This window comes from Taudactylus pleione, unplaced genomic scaffold (assembly GCF_031769625.1).
Source record: "Taudactylus pleione unplaced genomic scaffold, aTauple2 ptg000093l, whole genome shotgun sequence".
Lineage (NCBI taxonomy): Eukaryota > Metazoa > Chordata > Amphibia > Anura > Myobatrachidae > Taudactylus > Taudactylus pleione.
Window position 1 is genome coordinate 18575786 of NW_028284495.1, and position 8023 is coordinate 18583808.

Sequence of the window (8023 nt, forward strand, 5' to 3'; positions counted from 1 at the left end):
TGGCAGGCTATATATCATCTTAATTGAACAAACTGTGTAAGCATTTTATAAATTTTATATGTCAATTTACTTTTTTAATAAATGTATTATTCAAAGATCTAACAGTAGGCCATTGGGCCATCTTTTGGGTGTTTTTTGTGAGTGGGTCTTTTCCAGAAAAGGTTGATTTGGAGCCTATGAAATTTATTGAAATCTACGTCGGAGTTGGTCCAGTCTGTTAAAGAAGAAAAGTGGACTGATTTTATTTTCTCCAAAAGGGACCATATCGGATACCCCACTGGTGGAGATTCCGATTTCTATACCGTTTTAACCCCACTGGTGTGGGTTTTGAACTGTGAAAACACTGAAAATCTTTTTTATTATCCAATTAACTGTTAAGATACCTTTGTGATTTGTGCCCTCATCATATTTTGGTCGAGGATTGGTTTGTTCCCACTAACGGGTTCATATTGAGGTGCAGCATATATACCATTAGTGCAAAATAAGGGCATTTTTTGTATATATATATATATATATATATATATATAATATATATGCACATAGCTTGTATCCTGTAAAGATTGGCTCAGACATGTCCTCATATCTGTATTATTTATCTACTGTTGGCTGATAATTTGCGTTTAATTCTTCTCAGATCTACCTTAATGACGCTAGTGCCTGTGGCCACAAAATCATAGAACTTTTGGTCTATATATTAGAGCATGAAAGTCATATGACCAGTAGAGATAATTTTTGGGTTGCTATTTTTAAGGAGGTTGTGGCAGTATAATTTCTACTGCAATCTTTGCTCTGTGACCACTGTCTCAGGATGGCGAGAAAATGCTTTATTCTTTAAATAAACATTTTTCTGTTTAAAATGTTTAAATACATTTTATTTGTATTTTCTTTACGTTTAATAACTATTTTTAACAATTTCTTTTTGTCCAGTAAGTGGAACTGAAAGAAAAGGTATGGACATTAATTCTGACTGCACATGCAGGAACCAGCTAGCTTGGTTACAGAAACACTGTAAATATAACCAATGTAAAAGAATAAGATATACAAGTTGATAATAAGATCACAATGAGAGATAAATATGATTAGACAGTAAATCTCTGTCTCAAAGCTGGAAACGCAGCTATGCCTGGATTTAAATTAAACAAAAATATATCTACCAGCAATAATCTTGGTCTAGAACTCAATGAATATAGAATTGTCAATCCAACCTCAAATCTTTAAAATAATTTTTAACACTGCAATAAAAAATGAGTTTGCCGGCTCACTATTGATGATGTGTGCGGATTAGAAGCTGCTATACTGGGATATTTCACTGTGTAAGCTCACCATTGCAGCCTCTTCAGTTCTTCATTAAATTTTGGAGGGCCATTGGATGTGGGGACCCTGATTGTTGCCCTGGTGGAATGAGTATATGATGTGACTTACTCTCCTCATGCTCCACCACCCAGGTTTTATATGCATATCTCTTAGCCTCTACCCTTGAACCAAAATTGTATCGTGCCCATGCAGAGAATCTGTTATTGAAGTGTGCCAATTTTGTATCTTTGGATTTTCCACTTATTACCTCGGCTTTAACATGCCACCTAAAAGGTCTAAAGGCGTGCTTCCTCCACCAGTGACTTTCCCTATCCAGAAAGTGGCACGCACTTCACCTTCCCATCCCAGGATATCTGCTTCCACAGCTGTGAGTAGCCCTGGTGCAGGAGGTTCTTCTGGCTTCATATCCGTATCCAGCGTGGATCCTAACTCCATTGAGCTGCTTACCATCAAGACTTTGTGCCAAGTTCTTGTGGCCTTTAAAACCAACCACACGCAAGATCTAACTGCAGCTATTCGGGAGGTTAAATTAGAACAGAGACCGCACACATAGGCAAACGCAGGGGGGGTTCCGTCTGCCTGGAAACCCTCCCCCCCAGCACACACCATGACCACAATAGAAATAGTAATATAATAGAATGTTACTAGCGCTGCATGTTCTTCTCTGTATCACAAATGAAATGATTAGCATCACCTGTGGATCTTTAAAAATGTGTCAGCTAGTAATACATATTCATGTGCACCAACTAGGACATGTGGAAAACATGCACTTTTAGGGGTGCACTGCTATAGACCATCAATAGGTTAATTATTAATTCTGTATAATAAGACACTGTACAGTACATAAGGAGACCGATATGTACATATATATGTCCAGGGCAGTGCTAGGTTCTTCTGCCGCTCCCCCAGACACCCGGACTTGCTCCAATGCTCTGGAATGATGCCCACATCTGAAGAAAAACATTCTGCTCAGACAGGATGGACCTACTGCCGCATCTAATGGCTTACAGTTATCGCTGGTCCTGTATATGTTGGAATTATTCAACACAATATACTTTGTATGTAACATTAAAGCTGGATAAGTACTAATTCTGCCCTCTTCATTATACTGGCCACACTTGCTCTGAAATCAAGCATTTGGAAACCCCCCTCTACAAATCCTGCATTTGCCACTGACTGCACAGATCACTTAGAGCGCAAAATGGAGGAGTTGGTGGCTTCTCATAATGACCTTATATCCGCTCATGACTACCAACTATCTGAACTGGAGGTGTCTAAGGAAAAGATGGCCGATATGGAAGATCGTTCTCAGAGAAATAACATTACAGTTTGGGGGATCCTGGATTCTGTTGCTAATTCTGAGCTATCAGATTACACCATGTCTCTCTTCTGTAAATTGCTACCTGGCACAGAAGATAATGATCTACTCATTGACCGGATCCATTGTCTCCCTAGACCAAGGTCAGTTTCCTCCTTGCTTCCTAGAGATACTCTCCTCTGTGTCCACTTTTTTTATAATTTAAGAGCGCATCCCTCAAGCTACCAGGTCTGCTGGAAATTCAGATGTCTTGGAGGCCTACAACTCTTTCCACACTTCTTTGCATTGACTATTTCTAATATTGCTCTCTCCTATTACGACTGCCCTTCATCCTCAGGATATCCAGTATTGATGGGGTTTCCCGGTAAAATTGATTATCATTCATGAAGGGTCTTCATTTGTATCCATGTCGGAGTCAAACTTCTATCGGATTGGGACATCTCCGTTAAGTTACCATCTTCGTCCAGGAAGCATCATCCTCCTCAAACCGAATGGTCTACTACCTGACTGTTCACTCATGGCTATTTTGGATTGCTACTTTCTGGACTTTAATATACTCTGAACATTCTTTAGGACTTTTTCTTGGCTATACCAATGTTCTCCTACAGGATGTGTGAGTTAATATGTTGGTTTTTCATGTTTTTTCATATTTAACTTTGTATATTTATGTTATACTATATATTATCTATGTATATAATGTTAATTCCAGATATGTTATTTTTTTTTGTACATTTTACTTACAGTATTACTGTATGGGCCCTGGGTGGTGATGCCAGTGCTGCTTCCCCCACGTTTATTCTATTGCACTCTATTTCCTCTGTAATAGTTATGCAGACTTAATATACTCGGTCATTTTGGTTTTCTTCTCCTACTCCCTTTTTTCATACCCCCTGTTGTGCCTTTTTTCCCCCTTTTTTACTGGGTTACTATTAAGATGTATGCAATATGGTTTCTGCCTTATATGGTTTATGTGGTTTATTCTTGTTATGTCTCAGGGTGTTCTTTTCTGACTTAATAGGATGGTACGTATCTATTCATATCTATTCTAAATTTCCCCTATTAAATGACTAGCTTTATCCACCTTTCATAAAAGAAGGCTGATATTGTAGCCCTACAAGAAACCCATTCTCTTCCCTGGACCCTCCGACTTTGAAAGATCAGAGGTATCCTGTAGGCTATTTTGTGAATGGTCCCTTTAAACGTAATGGTGTAGTGATTCTTTTTCACCATTCTGTTTCTTTTATATTACACTCCCAATTAATTGACTAAAATGGTCGTTATCTTATCCTCACTGGTCTTTTAGAAGAGAAGTTACTCACTATTGTCTCTCTATGCTCCTAACTCTAATCAGGTCCCATTTCTTAGAAAGGTATGTTTAGCCATTCAGAAGATCTGCCCAGGTTCTCTCATTGTTATGGGGGATTTTAATTTGGTGTTAGATTCTAAATTGGCTAAATCTAATCAACCCAGTATTGCTTCCTCTAGGTCCCAAACAAGTCCATCTTTAGCATTTAGTAGACTTGACATCTGGCGAGTTCAAAGCCCTACCGGGCATGATTATACTTATTATTCCTCGGTCCACAACTTTTACTCTCGTATAAATCTCATTCTGCATGATAAATGGACATTGCAACATTATGGGTCAGTAGACATATTGCCTATATCATGGTCAGATCATGACACCTCTGACACCTCAATACTGACCTTTTGGTGTGCCTTTAAGGCTGTGATTAGGGGCTCTGTCATTCAGGCTGGCGCTAGACTTAAGAGACAACCTTTACAGCTACAATTGGACAGAGGACAAACTTTAAGATACAGAGGATAATAAACATCATCGATCTACAGCCTTACATAAAGAATTGTCCGCCATTCGGAGCCAATTGCAGAAGCTCCTTATGGCACATACACCACCTGCCCTTAAGAGATTACCCCAGACGTTTTACCTAGATGGTAATAGACCTGGCAAGTTGTTAGTTTGTAAGTTGCGTGTGCAATAAACTTGGAATAGGATTAAACATATCATCTCCCCAATGGGTGCTAAGATTACAAATACGCTGGACATTGCAAATCAGTTCACCAGTTGTTATACCCAACTTTATAATTTATCATCTGATTTCTCCACTCATCAACCTTCCTCTGAGTCTATTCAATCTTTCCTGTCCAATGTCAGTCTCCCCTCCCTAACTGAAGATCAGCTGGAGGTATTGAATGCCCCTTGGACTTCATCAGAAGTAGAGGTGTCATTTAAGTCACTCCCTCGTGGTAAAGCTCCAGGCCCTGACAGCTTTATTAATGATTTTTATGTTACTTTTCAAGACCATTTATCTTCTACACTGATGTCTGTGTTTAATGAAGTGACTAATCTAGGTGCATTTCCAAAGGAAATGTTAGAAGCCCAAGTTATAACTCTGCCCAAACCTGGGAGAGACCCAGCTTATTGTCATCATTACTGTCCCATTGCCTAACTCAATGGTGAAATTACATTTTATGCTAAATTGATTGCTACTCGACTTACTACTTATTTACCTTCGCTGATACATCCGGTAAAGTTGGGTTTGTGCCGGGCAGACAGGCATTCAATAACTCTCACAGGATATTTAACTTAATGGACACTTTTTCTGTTGACAAGGGTCTTCTATTACTTTCTATTGATGATGAAAATTCATTCAATAGATTGAACTGGTTATACATGCATACAATCTTTACTAAGTTTGGATTCCATGATCAAATATTATCATCTATTTGTCACTCCTAAGGCTTAGTTTTGGGTAGGAACAAGTGTGGGAAACTGAAGAGGAGATTGAGAGGCGTGGATGAACTTAGGTGGTTTGAGCCAGGACCTCCTCATGTATAGATGTGAGGAGGTAGAGATATGGCAGTGGATAATGGACACTAAGATGAGAACAGGAATAGAAAGTATTTATTGAACAGCAGGTTGGAATGGAACTGAATATATAAAACTGAATGAATGAATGGGCAGAATCAGATTGGGACCGATGTTGATGATTTGAAGAACTTGATGGAATTGAATCCAATGTTGAAGAATGGAAGTACTTAATTGATATGAGTCCAATATTAATGAATTGATTAACTTGATCGGCTGGGACCGATGTTGATGAATTAAAGAACTTAATTAATAAGATTCCGATGTGGAAGAATTGATGAACTTGATCGGTTGGGACTGATGTCGTTGAATTGAGGAACTTAATTGATAAGAGTCCGATGTTGATGAATTGATGAACTTGATCGGTTGGGACCATTTTTGATGAATTGAGGAACTTAATTGATAAGAGTCTGGTATTGGAAGCATCGGATGAGACTGATGGTTGGAGGTATCGGCTGGAACCGATGGTTGCTGTAAGAACAAGTCTCAGTGATAAAAACAGACTGGCATGCAAGATGGTATAGGTGACTTGTTTACCAGATCTAGGAACTGGATATAATGGACTGGGACCGTTCAGATACCTCGGAGATCAGTACTGAGCTGTAAGTTCAGCAAGAAGCGATGTTGTACTGGCAATGAGGGCCAGTCAGGAAATGGAATTTATATGGGTGGATCCCTGCGGATTGGATGCTGCGATCAGCTGGTCTGGGTTGAGCGCTCTGACTGGAGGAAGAGCGTAAGGTGACAGAGTCCAACATGGCTGCGCCCATACTGTGGTTTTGGAGGGAACTCTGGCATGTAGTTTGTATACCATCATGCAGGGGGGGGGACACGCTGTGGGGAAGTGACTGCAGAGAGCATTCTCCATGCTCAGTGACAGGATACTGAGCAGACAGGGCAGGATTAGACCTCAGCACCAGTCGGGAGTGATGTGCAGGGTGAACGGACCTCTGTGCTATCCGGGAGTGATGCACAGCACAAGCGGACCTCAGTGCTAGCCTGGACAGGCACTGGAGAGGTAAAAAGGTGGTTTTAAGTGTCCAAAGTGTGACACTATTTTTGCTCTGTTTAGTTCCCCATCTGCCCAAGTTTTTAGTAATGGCTTTTTGTCAGACACATTCCCAATCACTAATTGCACCCATCAAGAATGTCCCCTTTTGCCCCTGATTTTCACGTTAGCTATTGAACTTTTCGCCGCTAAAATTAGAGTGTATAAGGATTTCCCTGGGGTTATAAGTGGAGCGATACCTCATAAACTCTGTTTATTTGCAGATGACGTCCTTTTCTTTGATACCGACCATCTCTCTTCGCTTCCTCACCTCCATAGTTTACTAAATGGATTCAGCAAAGCTTCATATTATAAGCTCAACACGACTAAATATGATGCACTCCCTATTAACCTATCCAACTTTGCTGTTTCTACTTTGCGTTCTCTATACCCATATAATTGGCGAACTACTTCTATCCAGCATTCAGATACCTCCTGCTACTTCCTCTGTTTTGAGGTGAATCTTCCCCTTATTGGACACCTGTTGGCTTTAACTTCATCATGGCTTTCTTACGAAATCTTCTGACTAGGTCACTTAGCGGCATTTAAAATGTTCCTTTTATCGACTTACCTATACTGAACAATCCCATTAATTTTCTAAAAAATACTTAGATAAATGTACATCTATTCTTACTAGATATTTGTGGAAGTCTCGCCCCCTCCAAAATGTCTCATTCTAAAATGATCCTGCAAAGTTCCCCGTGGTGGCCTTGCTGTCCCAGAGCTGGTATTATATCATGAAGCGTGTTTATTAGCTCAGCTTAAAAATTGGTTTGCCATGCCTTCTACCCCTTGCTGGGTGACTACTGAAAAAATAGGTTTTTCAGGTTACCAACTAGAGGATCTTCTATGGACTCCTAAACATATACGTCCTTCAAACCAGTTATCCCTTCCCTCTACAAGCGCATCTATACAAGTATAAGTTAGTTTCCCGAGTCCTTGGTCACTCCTCTCCTATTGCAGCTCTCACAGTGCAAGCTCTTTCTAATTAATCTTTAAACTTAATCTTTTGCACTGGTATACCTGTGGTATACGGACCCTGGGATACCTTTTAGATGGTACAGTTATGCTCTCCTTCTCCAAACTACAGGAGCGCTATTTCCTCCTTCGTACGGAATTGCTTCATAACTTCCAAATTTGTCACTGGTTTAATGCCTTGACACGTCTCCAAGGGTCTAGATCTCTTTCTCATACAGTCATGACTCTTGTAACAATGGGCGGATCTAAAGGTGATATTTCTTATTGGTATAACATTCTTTACTATTTATTACCGTCTATTAAATCGATTGCCCAGACGCGGTGGTAGGCGGATTTGGCCTTTCACTTTCTGATGTTCAATGGGGTAAAATTTTACTTCATCTTATCGCATGTCCCGTTGTTTGAACCACTCAGAAATGCACATCAAACTACTAAATAGGTTATACATTACCCCTGACAGACTACACACATTTTGGCCCTC